At 40.9% G+C, this 13,722-nt stretch overlaps 2 long non-coding RNA genes across 2 annotated transcripts; both read left to right on the top strand.

Moving 5' to 3' along the window:
- The first annotated feature begins 8,841 nt into the window (after positions 1–8,841).
- On the top strand, positions 8,842–9,677 carry LOC135572809 (uncharacterized). The gene is made up of 3 exons (XR_010464490.1): positions 8,842–8,967; positions 9,339–9,467; positions 9,622–9,677. It is a non-coding gene; the product is annotated as an uncharacterized LOC135572809 (long non-coding RNA).
- An 8-nt stretch (positions 9,678–9,685) lies between these two features.
- On the top strand, positions 9,686–12,621 carry LOC135572810 (uncharacterized). Its single transcript, XR_010464491.1, has 5 exons — positions 9,686–9,731; positions 9,816–9,882; positions 9,984–10,030; positions 12,220–12,399; positions 12,532–12,621. It is a non-coding gene; the product is annotated as an uncharacterized LOC135572810 (long non-coding RNA).
- Positions 12,622–13,722: the final 1,101 nt, after the last annotated feature.

Below are 13,722 nucleotides of genomic sequence, written 5' to 3'. Positions count from 1 at the left end.
TAGTCTGTCAGAACAGGAGATGTGTTGTTAGAACTAGCAGGTTGTTGATGTGATTCTAGTCTGTCAGAACAGGAGATGTGTTGTTAGAACTAGCAGGTTGTTGATGTGATTCTAGTCTGTCAGAGCAGGAGAGAACTAGCAGGTTGTTGATGTGGTTCTAGTCTGTCAGAACAGGAGATGTGTGAACTTTCAGCAGGAGATGGTTGTTAGAACTAGCAGGTTGTTGATGTGATTCTAGTCTTTCAGAACAGGAGATGTGTTGTTAGAACTAGCAGGTTGTTGATGTGATGTGTTGTTCTAGGTTGTTGTCTGGATTCTAGTCTGTCAGAACAGGAGATGTGTTGTTAGAACTAGCAGGTTGTTGATGTGGTTCTAGTCTGTCAGAACAGGAGATGTGTTGTTAGAACTAGCAGGTTGTTGATGTGATTCTAGTCTGTCAGAACAGGAGATGTGTTGTTAGAACTAGCAGGTTGTTGATGTGATTCTAGTCTGTCAGAACAGGAGATGTGTTGTTAGAACTAGCAGGTTGTTGATGTGGTTCTAGTCTGTCAGAACAGGAGATGTGTTGTTAGAACTAGCAGGTTGTTGATGTGATTATAGTCTGTCAGAGCAGGAGATGTGGTGTTAGAACTAGCAGGTTGTTGATGTGATTCTAGTCTGTCAGAACAGGAGATGTGTTGTTAGAACTAGCAGGTTGTTGATGTGATTCTAGTCTGTCAGAACAGGAGATGTGTTGTTATGTGAACTAGCAGGTTGTTGATGTGATTCTAGTCTGTCAGAACAGGAGATGTGTTGTTAGAAGTCTGTCAGCAGGAGATGTGTTGTTAGTTGCAGGTTGTTGGTTGTTGATGTGATTCTAGTCTGTCAGAACAGGAGATGTGTTGTTAGAACTAGCAGGTTGTTGATGTGATTCTAGTCTGTCAGAACAGGAGATGTGTTGTTAGAACTAGCAGGTTGTTGATGTGATTCTAGTCTGTCAGAGCAGGAGATGTGTTGTTAGAACTAGCAGGTTGTTGATGTGATTCTAGTCTGTCAGAACAGGAGATGTGTTGTTAGAACTAGCAGGTTGTTGATATGATTCTAGTCTTCAGAACAGGAGATGTGTTGTTAGAACTAGCAGGTTGTTGATGTGGTTCTAGTCTGTCAGAACAGGAGATGTGTTGTTAGAACTAGCAGGTTGTTGATGTGGTTCTAGTCTGTCAGAACAGGAGATGTGTTGTTAGAACTAGCAGGTTGTTGATGTGGTTCTAGTCTGTCAGAACAGGAGATGTGTTGTTAGAACTAGCAGGTTGTTGATGTGATTCTAGTCTGTCAGAACAGGAGATGTGTTGTTAGAACTAGCAGGTTGTTGATGTGATTCTAGTCTGTCAGAACAGGAGATGTGTTGTTAGAACTAGCAGGTTGTTGATGTGGTTCTAGTCTGTCAGAACAGGAGATGTGTTGTTAGAACTAGCAGGTTGTTGATGTGGTTCTAGTCTGTCAGAGCAGGAGATGTGTTGTTAGAACTAGCAGGTTGTTGATGTGATTCTAGTCTTTCAGAACAGGAGATGTGTTGTTAGGTTGTTGAACTAGTCTTCAGAACAGGAGAGGTTGTTGATGTGATTCTAGTCTGTCAGAACAGGAGATGTGTTGTTAGAACTAGCAGGTTGTTGATGTGATTCTAGTCTGTCAGATCAGGAGATGTGTTGTTCGAACTAGCAGGTTGTTGATGTGGTTCTAGTCTGTCAGAACAGGAGATGTGTTGTTAGAACTAGCAGGTTGTTTGAGTCTGTCAGAACAGGAGATGTGTTGTTAGAACTAGCAGGTTGTTGATATGATTCTAGTCTTTCAGAACAGGAGATGTGTTGTTAGAACTAGCAGGTTGTTGATGTGGTTCTAGTCTGTCAGAACAGGAGATGTGTTGTTAGAACTAGCAGGTTGTTGATGTGGTTCTAGTCTGTCAGAACAGGAGATGTGTTGTTAGAACTAGCAGGTTGTTGATGTGGTTCTAGTCTGTCAGAACAGGAGATGTGTTGTTAGAACTAGCAGGTTGTTGATGTGATTATAGTCTGTCAGAGCAGGAGATGTGTTGTTAGAACTAGCAGGTTGTTGATGTGATTCTAGTCTGTCAGAACAGGAGATGTGTTGTTAGAACTAGCAGGTTGTTGATGTGGTTCTAGTCTGTCAGAACAGGAGATGTGTTGTTAGAACTAGCAGGTTGTTGATGTGATTCTAGTCTGTCAGAGCAGGAGATGTGTTGTTAGAACTAGCAGGTTGTTGATGTGATTCTAGTCTGTCAGAACAGGAGATGTGTTGAGATGTGTTGATGTGATTCTAGTCTGTCAGAACAGGTTGTTGTTAGAACTAGCAGGTTGTTGATGTGGTTCTAGTCTGTCAGAACAGGAGATGTGTTGTTAGAACTAGCAGGTTGTTGATGTGATTCTAGTCTGTCAGGAGATGTGTTGTTAGAACTAGCTGATTCTAGTCTGTCAGAGCAGGAGATGTGTTGTTAGAACTAGCAGGTTGTTGATGTGATTCTAGTCTGTCAGAACAGGAGATGTGTTGTTAGAACTAGCAGGTTGTTGATGTGGTTCTAGTCTGTCAGAACAGGAGATGTGTTGTTAGAACTAGCAGGTTGTTGATGTGATTCTAGTCTGTCAGAGCAGGAGATGTGTTGTTAGAACTAGCAGGTTGTTGATGTGATTCTAGTCTGTCAGAACAGGAGATGTGTTGTTAGAACTAGCAGGTTGTTGATGTGATTCTAGTCTGTCAGAACAGGAGATGTGTTGTTAGAACTAGCAGGTTGTTGATGTGATTCTAGTCTGTCAGAACAGGAGATGTGTTGTTAGAACTAGCAGGTTGTTGATGTGATTCTAGTCTGTCAGAGCAGGAGATGTGTTGTTCGAACTAGCAGGTTGTTGATGTGGTTCTAGTCTGTCAGAACAGGAGATGTGTTGTTAGAACTAGCAGGTTGTTGATATGATTCTAGTCTTTCAGAACAGGAGATGTGTTGTTAGAACTAGCAGGTTGTTGATGTGGTTCTAGTCTGTCAGAACAGGAGATGTGTTGTTAGAACTAGCAGGTTGTTGATGTGGTTCTAGTCTGTCAGAACAGGAGATGTGTTGTTAGAACTAGCAGGTTGTTGATGTGGTTCTAGTCTGTCAGAACAGGAGATGTGTTGTTAGAACTAGCAGGTTGTTGATGTGATTCTAGTCTGTCAGAGCAGGAGATGTGTTGTTAGAACTAGCAGGTTGTTGATGTGATTCTAGTCTGTCAGAACAGGAGATGTGTTGTTAGAACTAGCAGGTTGTTGATGTGGTTCTAGTCTGTCAGAACAGGAGATGTGTTGTTAGAACTAGCAGGTTGTTGATGTGATTATAGTCTGTCAGAGCAGGAGATGTGGTGTTAGAACTAGCAGGTTGTTGATATGATTCTAGTCTTTCAGAACAGGAGATGTGTTGTTAGAACTAGCAGGTTGTTGATGTGATTTAGTCTGTCAGACAGGAGATGTGTTGTTAGAACTAGCAGGTTGTTGATGTGGTTCTAGTCTGTCAGAACAGGAGATGTGTTGTTAGAACTAGCAGGTTGTTGATGTGATTCTAGTCTGTCAGAGCAGGAGATGTGTTGTTAGAACTAGCAGGTTGTTGATGTGATTCTAGTCTGTCAGAGCAGGAGATGTGTTGTTAGAACTAGCAGGTTGTTGATGTGATTCTAGTCTGTCAGAACAGGAGATGTGTTGTTAGAACTAGCAGGTTGTTGATGTGATTCTAGTCTGTCAGAACAGGAGATGTGTTGTTAGAACTAGCAGGTTGTTGATGTGGTTCTAGTCTGTCAGAACAGGAGATGTGTTGTTAGAACTAGCAGGTTGTTGATGTGATTCTAGTCTGTCAGAGCAGGAGATGTGTTGTTAGAACTAGCAGGTTGTTGATGTGATTCTAGTCTGTCAGAACAGGAGATGTGTTGTTAGAACTAGCAGGTTGTTGATGTGGTTCTAGTCTGTCAGAACAGGAGATGTGTTGTTAGAACTAGCAGGTTGTTGATGTGATTCTAGTCTGTCAGAGCAGGAGATGTGGTGTTAGAACTAGCAGGTTGTTGATATGATTCTAGTCTTCAGAACAGGAGATGTGGTTAGAACTAGCAGGTTGTTGATGTGATTCTAGTCTGTCAGAACAGGAGATGTGTTGTTAGAACTAGCAGGTTGTTGATGTGATTCTAGTCTGTCAGAACAGGAGATGTGATTCAGGTTGTTGATGTGATTAGTCTGTCAGAACAGGAGATGTGTTGTTAGAACTAGCAGGTTGTTGATGTGATTCTAGTCTGTCAGAGCAGGAGATGTGTTGTTAGAACTAGCAGGTTGTTGATGTGGTTCTAGTCTGTCAGAACAGGAGATGTGTTGTTAGAACTAGCAGGTTGTTGATGTGATTCTAGTCTGTCAGAACAGGAGATGTGTTGTTAGAACTAGCAGGTTGTTGATGTGGTTCTAGTCTGTCAGAACAGGAGATGTGTTGTTAGAACTAGCAGGTTGTTGATGTGATTCTAGTCTGTCAGAACAGGAGATGTGTTGTTAGAACTAGCAGGTAGCAGGTTGTTGATGTGATTCTAGTCTGTCAGAACAGGCGATGTGTTGTTAGAACTAGCAGGTTGTTGATGTGGTTCTAGTCTGTCAGAACAGGAGATGTGTTGTTGGAACTAGCAGGTTGTTGATGTGATTCTAGTCTGTCAGAGCAGGAGATGTGGTGTTAGAACTAGCAGGTTGTTGATATGATTCTAGTCTTTCAGAACAGGAGATGTGTTGTTAGAACTAGCAGGTTGTTGATGTGATTCTAGTCTGTCAGAACAGGAGATGTGTTGTTAGAACTAGCAGGTTGTTGATGTGATTCTAGTCTGTCAGAGCAGGAGATGTGGTGTTAGAACTAGCAGGTTGTTGATGTGATTCTAGTCTGTCAGAACAGGAGATGTGTTGTTAGAACTAGCAGGTTGTTGATGTGATTCTAGTCTGTCAGAACAGGAGATGTGTTGTTAGAACTAGCAGGTTGTTGATGTGATTCTAGTCTGTCAGAGCAGGAGATGTGTTGTTGGAACTAGCAGGTTGTTGATGTGGTTCTAGTCTGTCAGAACAGGAGATGTGTTGTTAGAACTAGCAGGTTGTTGATGTGATTCTAGTCTGTCAGAACAGGAGATGTGTTGTTAGAACTAGCAGGTTGTTGATGTGGTTCTAGTCTGTCAGAACAGGAGATGTGTTGTTAGAACTAGCAGGTTGTTGATGTGGTTCTAGTCTGTCAGAACAGGAGATGTGTTGTTAGAACTAGCAGGTTGTTGATGTGATTCTAGTCTGTCAGAACAGGAGATGTGTTGTTAGAACTAGCAGGTTGTTGATGTGATTCTAGTCTGTCAGAACAGGAGATGTGTTGTTAGAACTAGCAGGTTGTTGATGTGGTTCTAGTCTGTCAGAACAGGAGATGTGTTGTTAGAACTAGCAGGTTGTTGATGTGATTCTAGTCTGTCAGAGCAGGAGATGTGTTGTTAGAACTAGCAGGTTGTTGATGTGATTCTAGTCTGTCAGAGCAGGAGATGTGTTGTTAGAACTAGCAGGTTGTTGATGTGATTCTAGTCTGTCAGAACAGGAGATGTGTTGAGCAGGTTGTTGATGTGATTCTAGTCTGTCAGAACAGGAGATGTGTTGTTAGAACTAGCAGGTTGTTGATGTGATTCTAGTCTGTCAGAACAGGAGATGTGTTGTTAGAACTAGCAGGTTGTTGATGTGATTCTAGTCTGTCAGAACAGGAGATGTGTTGTTAGAACTAGCAGGTTGTTGATGTGATTCTAGTCTGTCAGAACAGGAGATGTGTTGTTAGAACTAGCAGGTTGTTGAAGTCTCAGCAGGAGATGGTTGTTAGAACTAGCAGGTTGTTGATGTGGTTCTAGTCTGTCAGAACAGGAGATGTGTTGTTCTAGTCTGTCAGAACAGGAGAGAACTAGCAGGTTGTTGATGTGATTCTAGTCTGTCAGAGCAGGAGATGTGTTGTTAGAACTAGCAGGTTGTTGATGTGATTCTAGTCTGTCAGAACAGGAGATGTGTTGTTAGAACTAGCAGGTTGTTGATGTGATTCTAGTCTGTCAGAACAGGAGATGTGTTGTTAGAACTAGCAGGTTGTTGATGTGGTTCTAGTCTGTCAGAACAGGAGATGTGTTGTTAGAACTAGCAGGTTGTTGATGTGATTCTAGTCTGTCAGAGCAGGAGATGTGTTGTTAGAACTAGCAGGTTGTTGATGTGGTTCTAGTCTGTCAGAACAGGAGATGTGTTGTTAGAACTAGCAGGTTGTTGATGTGATTCTAGTCTGTCAGAGCAGGAGATGTGTTGTTAGAACTAGCAGGTTGTTGATGTGATTCTAGTCTGTCAGAGCAGGAGATGTGTTGTTCTCAGAACAGGAGAGTTCTAGTCTGTCAGAACAGGAGATGTGTTGTTAGAACTAGCAGGTTGTTGATGTGGTTCTAGTCTGTCAGAACAGGAGATGTGTTGTTAGAACTAGCAGGTTGTTGATGTGATTCTAGTCTGTCAGAACAGGAGATGTGTTGTTAGAACTAGCAGGTTGTTGATGTGGTTCTAGTCTGTCAGAACAGGAGATGTGTTGAACAGGAGATGTGTTGGGTTAGAACTAGCAGGTTGTTGATGTGATTCTAGTCTGTCAGAACAGGAGATGTGTTGTTAGAACTAGCAGGTTGTTGATGTGGTTCTAGTCTGTCAGAACAGGAGATGTGTTGTTAGAACTAGCAGGTTGTTGATGTGGTTCTAGTCTGTCAGAGCAGGAGATGTGTTGTTAGAACTAGCAGGTTGTTGATGTGATTCTAGTCTGTCAGAACAGGAGATGTGTTGTTAGAACTCAGCAGGTTGTTGATGTTGATTCTAGTCTGTCAGAGCAGGAGATGTGTTGTTGGAACTAGCAGGTTGTTGATGTGGTTCTAGTCTGTCAGAACAGGAGATGTGTTGTTAGAACTAGCAGGTTGTTGATATGATTCTAGTCTTTCAGAACAGGAGATGTGTTGTTAGAACTAGCAGGTTGTTGATGTGATTCTAGTCTGTCAGAACAGGAGATGTGTTGTTAGAACTAGCAGGTTGTTGATGTGATTCTAGTCTGTCAGAACAGGAGATGTGTTGTTAGAACTAGCAGGTTGTTGATGTGGTTCTAGTCTGTCAGAGCAGGAGATGTGGTGTTAGAACTAGCAGGTTGTTGATGTGGTTCTAGTCTGTCAGAGCAGGAGATGTGGTGTTAGAACTAGCAGGTTGTTGATGTGATTCTAGTCTGTCAGAACAGGAGATGTGTTGTTAGAACTAGCAGGTTGTTGTGTTGGTTCTAGTCTGACTGATAATGAGAGTGGGCAGGGCTGAGGCTTTTAGGACACAACCACTAGTGTAGAGAGGAGGATATGGGCTGGTTGCTGTTCTGCAGTACCTCATCATTTCCTCATCTCTTCTCCTCACATCATCTCATTTCACTCCTCCTCCTCAACAGTGACTAATCCAAGCCAGAAGCAGTAGCCAGCTCAGGTACTCTCAACATTCTCTGATTCTGAGCCACCAAGACCAAGTTACTACTACTACTGTCACTGTGTTACTAGCCAGCTCAGGTACTCTCAACACTCTCTGATTCTGAGCTACACTACCAAGACCAAGCTACTACTACTACTGTCACTGTGTTACTAGCCAGCTCAGGTACTCTCAACATTCTCTGATTCTGAGCTACACTACCAAGACCAAGCTACTACTACTACTGTCACTGTGTTACTAGCCAGCTCAGGTACTCTCAACATTCTCTGATTCTGAGCTACTCTACCAAGACCAAGCTACTACTACTACTGTCACTGTGTTACTCTCAACATTCTCTGATTCATGTCCAGGTAATGTGCTATGTTACAGATGGAGCTGCTCATGTTAACTTATGTCACTTAAAAGTTCATGTGTGTTACGTTTGTCATGTTATGCGAGTTCATTTTAAAATAAGTTATGTTAAATGCATAATGTACGATTCTAGTTCAATGACTGGAAGTCTACAGGTACATTAGCAATGCTACCATACCTGTAGACTTCCAGTTATTGTGCTAATGCTAAATAGCATTTGCTCGTGAAACAACCACTACCTTCCTTCACAATGCACACGGAGACATTAAAATGGTATCCAGGATCCCTTTAACACTATTAGAGGTTATTAAATGTAGAGTTAAGTTGTTATGTAATGTACTATCATTGTTTCCTCTGTAGATCGGTTGGCAGAATGTCTCTGCTGCTTTGTTGTATAGTAATGGCTCTGCACCTGGCAACAGGTGAATATGAAACTTGAAATTAAACAGTGTGTGTGTGTGTAAATAGTTTAATTGAATGATTTCTCTATTTGATTTAACCTTCATTTAACTCGGCAGGTGAGTTAAGAACAAATTGTTATTTATTTAAACAGGTAACTATTTATCCACATTATAGTAGGAGGTGTAAAGACGTTTTTCCAGCATCAGACTCGATTGATAATGTCAAAAACTGCACTGAAGTCTAACAAAACAACTCCAACAATCTGTTTATCATTAATTTCACTCAGCCAATCATCAACCATCTGTGTAAACGCTGTGCATGTTGACGCCTGCTGAAAGTCTGTTGTCAATTTGTTTACAGTAAATAGCATTGTATCTCGTCAAACCCAACTCTAGATGCTATACAGTATTTGAGGTGCTACTTGATCTAGCTTAGTTTGCACTTTTGGGATTATTCCTTAATTGCTTCCAATGTACCAGGTAAACTAAGTCAAGCACAGCTCTTGAACAGTACATACTGTCGGTGTGTGTTGTTGTTCCAGGGCTGGATGCTGCCCCGGGGTGGTGAACACTACAGAGGAGGAGGTGGAAGGGGTGGACTCCCAGTCACCATGCCCAGCTGGGTGGCATCAGAATGAGCATCGCTGCTTCTCCTTCTACCCCGTCTGGGCCACCTGGGCCACTGCAGAGGTAACGCTTGTAATTGGGAGGAGACTGAGAAACCAAAGGTCAACTTGTTCTGTTGTGTAGTAGAGTTGGTTAGGCATTGATTTATGGCAAATCCATGGTAAAAGAATGAATATAAAATCACATAAAATGTTATACTTTAAATTCTAATTAAATTAAAAACGACTACTAGTACTACTTCTGTCACCAATATTATCACTTCTACTGCTGTCACTACTACAGCTATTACTATTTCACAACCACAAGTCACAAGACTAGCACACATTTAATTAAGGAAATTCCCAATTCTAGTCTGCATTGATCTTCGCTCCCTGAGGTACTGCCAGGGCTTTAGCTCAGCGGGCTAACACAGTGTTCTCTGACTGTCTCTCTAGTTGTACTGCTCCCAGCACAGAGGGAACCTGGTGTCGGTTCACAGCCCGGGTCAACAGGTGTTTGTCCAGGATCTGGTCAGGAGACACACAGACCAGCCGGTCTGGATAGGAAGCTACGATGCAGCTCAGGTACACTGGGTCAATAATTAATCAGTCAGTCAGTCAGTCTGTCAACCAGTCTGTCAAATGTCTACAGTTTACAGAGGCAAAAAGCTCAAGGTACTTTCTGTTTAAAAACAATGAAGTGGTTTCAATCCATCAAACAATGTGTTTCTGTGATAAGGAGGGGATGTGGCTGTGAGTGACGGCTCAGCTGTTGACAGTTTCTACTGGGAGGAGGATGAGCCCAGTAACTCTGGACAGGGGAGAACTGTATGGAGCTACACACTGGAGGTACACACACACACACACACACACACACACACACTCTCTCTGAGCACATTGAAATAACTGAAGTTTGATTTGTCTTGACAACAGGTGGGCAGGGCTGGAATGACGTGTCCTGTGGAGAGCTGAGGTTCTATGTGTGTTCTATGGAGACAAGGTAGCAGGTCTAACACTGTCTTGTATCTGGACACGTTTTTAACAGAGACCATATTAACACTCAATTACATTCATGTATTTTTTTATTTCATTTTCTTTTAGATCTGGTTTAGCATCATTGCCAAGTCAGAAGAAAACACACGAGAGAGGTAGGAATGTCTTGACCCATTGCCTCGGCTAGATAATAAGTTAATTATGTAACAGGTGCAGCTCCTTGTTGAATGGCGCTCTGACATTTAGAAGTGAACAGCTGTCATCTTCACCTGTAATGCCCTTTAAAACGTGTTGACCGATCTGGAATTGTTTTTAAACTATTACGCTTTTTGTCCTCCTAGAAAACCTCTTCCTCTTTAATGGGATTTCTTCAACATTCTAAATATCCCTTGATTTAAATCTCCCATTTTAAATCTGACTTCCAACAGTCTATTCACTCTAAACAATGTGATTTTGACCACTTTCCCTGTAGCTTTGACAAAAACATAGAGCATATTATTAGTCTACTCTGCTATTCAAATCTAAATTAGAACACAAAAACATTCTACCAATTAAACAATACAGCTGTTTTGGTTTAATGTAGCTAACTTCTGTTGAATTTAATTTAATGTAGCTAACTTCCCTGGTGAATTAACTACCATAGAACTAGTTTAATGTAGCTAACTTCCTACTGTTGAATTAACTACCTATAGAACTAGTTTAATGTTGCTAACTTCCCACTGGTGAATTAACTACCATAGAACTAGTTTAATGTAGCTAACTTCCCACTGCTGAATTAACTACCATAGAACTACTGCTGAATTTAATGTAGCTAACTTCCTACTGGTGAATGAACTACCATAGAACTAGTTCACACTCCAGGGTCTCTTAAATGAAAATGGATTTCCCTCCCTTCAGCAACATATATTTTCCCTCAACAGAGGCAAGCTGTTTCACCCCTGGAGTCGATTGTCGCACCGGTCAATCAATTGAAGTTACATAACAACAAAATCACGTCAAACACTCTGGATTTCTGAAAGCATTCTGTTCATCAGCAAGCTGACCAGACTGTTCTAGATAGTAGATAGTAGACTGTTCTAGATAGTAGGTAGTAGACTGTTATAGATAGTAGATAGTAGACTGTTCTAGATAATAGATAGTAGACTGTTCTAGATAGTAGATAGTAGACTGTTCTAGATAGTAGACTGTTCTAGATAGTAGACTGTTCTAGATAGTAGATAGTAGACTGTTCTAGATAATAGATAGTAGACTGTTCTAGATAGTAGATAGTAGACTGTTCTAGATAGTAGATAGTAGACTGTTCTAGATAGTAGACTGTTCTAGATAGCAGACTGTTCTAGATAGTAGATAGTAGACTGTTCTAGATAGCAGATAGTAGACTGTTCCAGATAGTAGATAGTAGACTGTTCTAGATAATAGATAGTAGACTGTTCTAGATAGTAGATAGTAGGCTGTTCTAGATAGCAGATATTAGACTGTTCTAGATAGTGGATAGTAGGCTGTTCTAGATAGCAGATATTAGACTGTTCTAGATAGCAGATAGTAGACTGTTCCAGATAGTAGATAGTAGACTGTTCTAGATAATAGATAGTAGACTGTTCTAGATAGTAGATAGTAGACTGTTCTAGATAGTAGATAGTAGACTGTTCTAGATAATAGATAGTAGACTGTTCTAGATAGTAGACTGTTACAGATAGTAGATAGTAGACTGTTCTAGATAATAGATAGTAGACTGTTCTAGATAGTAGACTGTTCTAGATAGTAGATAGTAGACTGTTCTAGATAATAGATAGTAGACTGTTCTAGATAGTAGATAGTAGACTGTTCTAGATAGACTGTTCTAGATAGTAGATACTATGTTCTAGATAGTAGACTGTTCTAGATAGTAGATAGTAGACTGTTCTAGATAGTAGATAGTAGACTGTTCTAGATAGTAGATAGTAGACTGTTCTAGATAGTGGATAGTAGACTGTTCTAGATAGTAGACTGTTCGAGATAGTAGAAGTGGGTTCCATTGTGAAAAGCATTTACATTTTTTATGAACATGTATTGCAATGTGAAACATGTATTTCTAGATAAAAACTGATTAAGTTTGGTGAGTAAGTGACTGTTTGATTTTTTGTGTCTTGTAATAGTCAATAAAAAAAAATGTGCTCAGAGTTTTGAAACAACTGTCTTTTTGATGAACTGTTTTGAGTTTTGGACAAAGCGTTGCTAAAATGGGCAACATACTTGTGAACACCACACCAAAGCAATTTTTTTAAAAATCCCTCCCTCCCTCCCTCCCTCCTCCCCTCCCTCCCCTCCCTCCCTCCCTCCCTCCCTCCCTCCCTCCCTCCCCCAGAGCTGGTTGAAGAGGTGAGTATTTATGACGTCCTGTGGAGACCAGTGAGAGAGTAGCAGATGAGATCCTCTACTCAGCCTTCCTCAGAGGATGTATTCCAGACGTCTGCCTGCCCACTGCTATGCTGACTTCTGCCACCAGGAGGTGCTATACCTGGACAGAGTCATCCCCATGCTGCGGGTGAAAAGAAAATAAATGAAATAAAACCAATACCATGAAGATTTACTTACTATGACTGTGATACGTGGTTGTCGTCTAGCTATCTTAAGATAAGTTGCTCTGTATAACAGTGTAAATGTGTGTATGAACCAGGTGCTGATCAGAACAGTCCAGGGTCCTCCAGACATCATGATGTTTCTCCAGAGAACACATCAACGCTACCAGGAGTCTCTGAAGGAGGCCCAGAACCAAACTCCACCACACCTGGTAAGCTCTTATAACAATCACCTTAAAAATGTATAATTTGATATACAATTGAATAGGAAAACAACTAGAACGTAGGGTAGGTGATTGATCATTTCAGTAAACCTTCCATAAACGTGTTCAATGACCCTTATTTAAACTTTTTTTGTTTTGGTTCAATTCAAGTTCAATTTCGGTTACCCAGGTTACCCAGGTTACTCAAGTTTTGGTGTATTTAGACACGCCCCCTAAACAGAAATCTCTTCTTTCTTTTCTGACTTCCTTTAGTTCGTTCACTTCATAGTATTTCAGTATTACAATAATATTCCCTTTAGCTCAGAGTGACTTAGTAAGTACATATCATTTTCAGACTTCTTTTCATACTATTTCCCTGGGGGAATCGAACCCACAACCCTGGCGGGTTTCAGATAAATCATATCTATTTTCACCATGGGGCTCAGTTGGTAGAGCGTGGCGCTTGCAATGCCAGGTTGTGGGTTCCGATTCCCACGGGGGACCAGTCTGAAAGCATATGCGATTAAGTCACTCTAGATCAGAGCGCCTGAAAAAAATATAACGTTCTTCTTCTATATGATGGATAAAATGTGTTGGTAGGACAAGCCTATGTCTGTTTCTGCTGTTGGGAAGAGAATAGTTATGGATAAAAATCTGTCTGTTTCTGCTGTTGGGAAGAGAATAGTTATGGACAATTATGTCAGTGTTTACTACAAATGTGAAAGGCGCCAACCTTTTCGTCATTTTGACAATTCGTCTAATTCATTATTCGACTGACAAAACAAATTGACTTAATTATATTTTAGGAAAAATTACTAAATTACTCTTCTTGGTTTTAATGCCAAGATGGCGCCGACGGAGATGAACATACTGTATCAACCTCAAATACATTATTATTACCTATCCTTATGCCTAGTCACTTTACCCTGCCTTAATGAACATACTGTATCACCCTCAAATACATTATCTATCCTTATGCCTAGTCACTTTACCCTGCCTTCATGAACATACTATATTATTATTACCAAACTTATGCCTAGTCACTTACATACCCTGTCCTTAATGAACATACTGTATCAACCTCAA

The sequence above is a fragment of the Oncorhynchus nerka genome, linkage group LG8, assembly GCF_034236695.1.
Source record: "Oncorhynchus nerka isolate Pitt River linkage group LG8, Oner_Uvic_2.0, whole genome shotgun sequence".
Lineage (NCBI taxonomy): Eukaryota > Metazoa > Chordata > Actinopteri > Salmoniformes > Salmonidae > Oncorhynchus > Oncorhynchus nerka.
The sequence above is the reverse complement of the archived record's forward strand: the minus strand, read 5'-3'. Positions and strand labels throughout refer to the sequence as shown.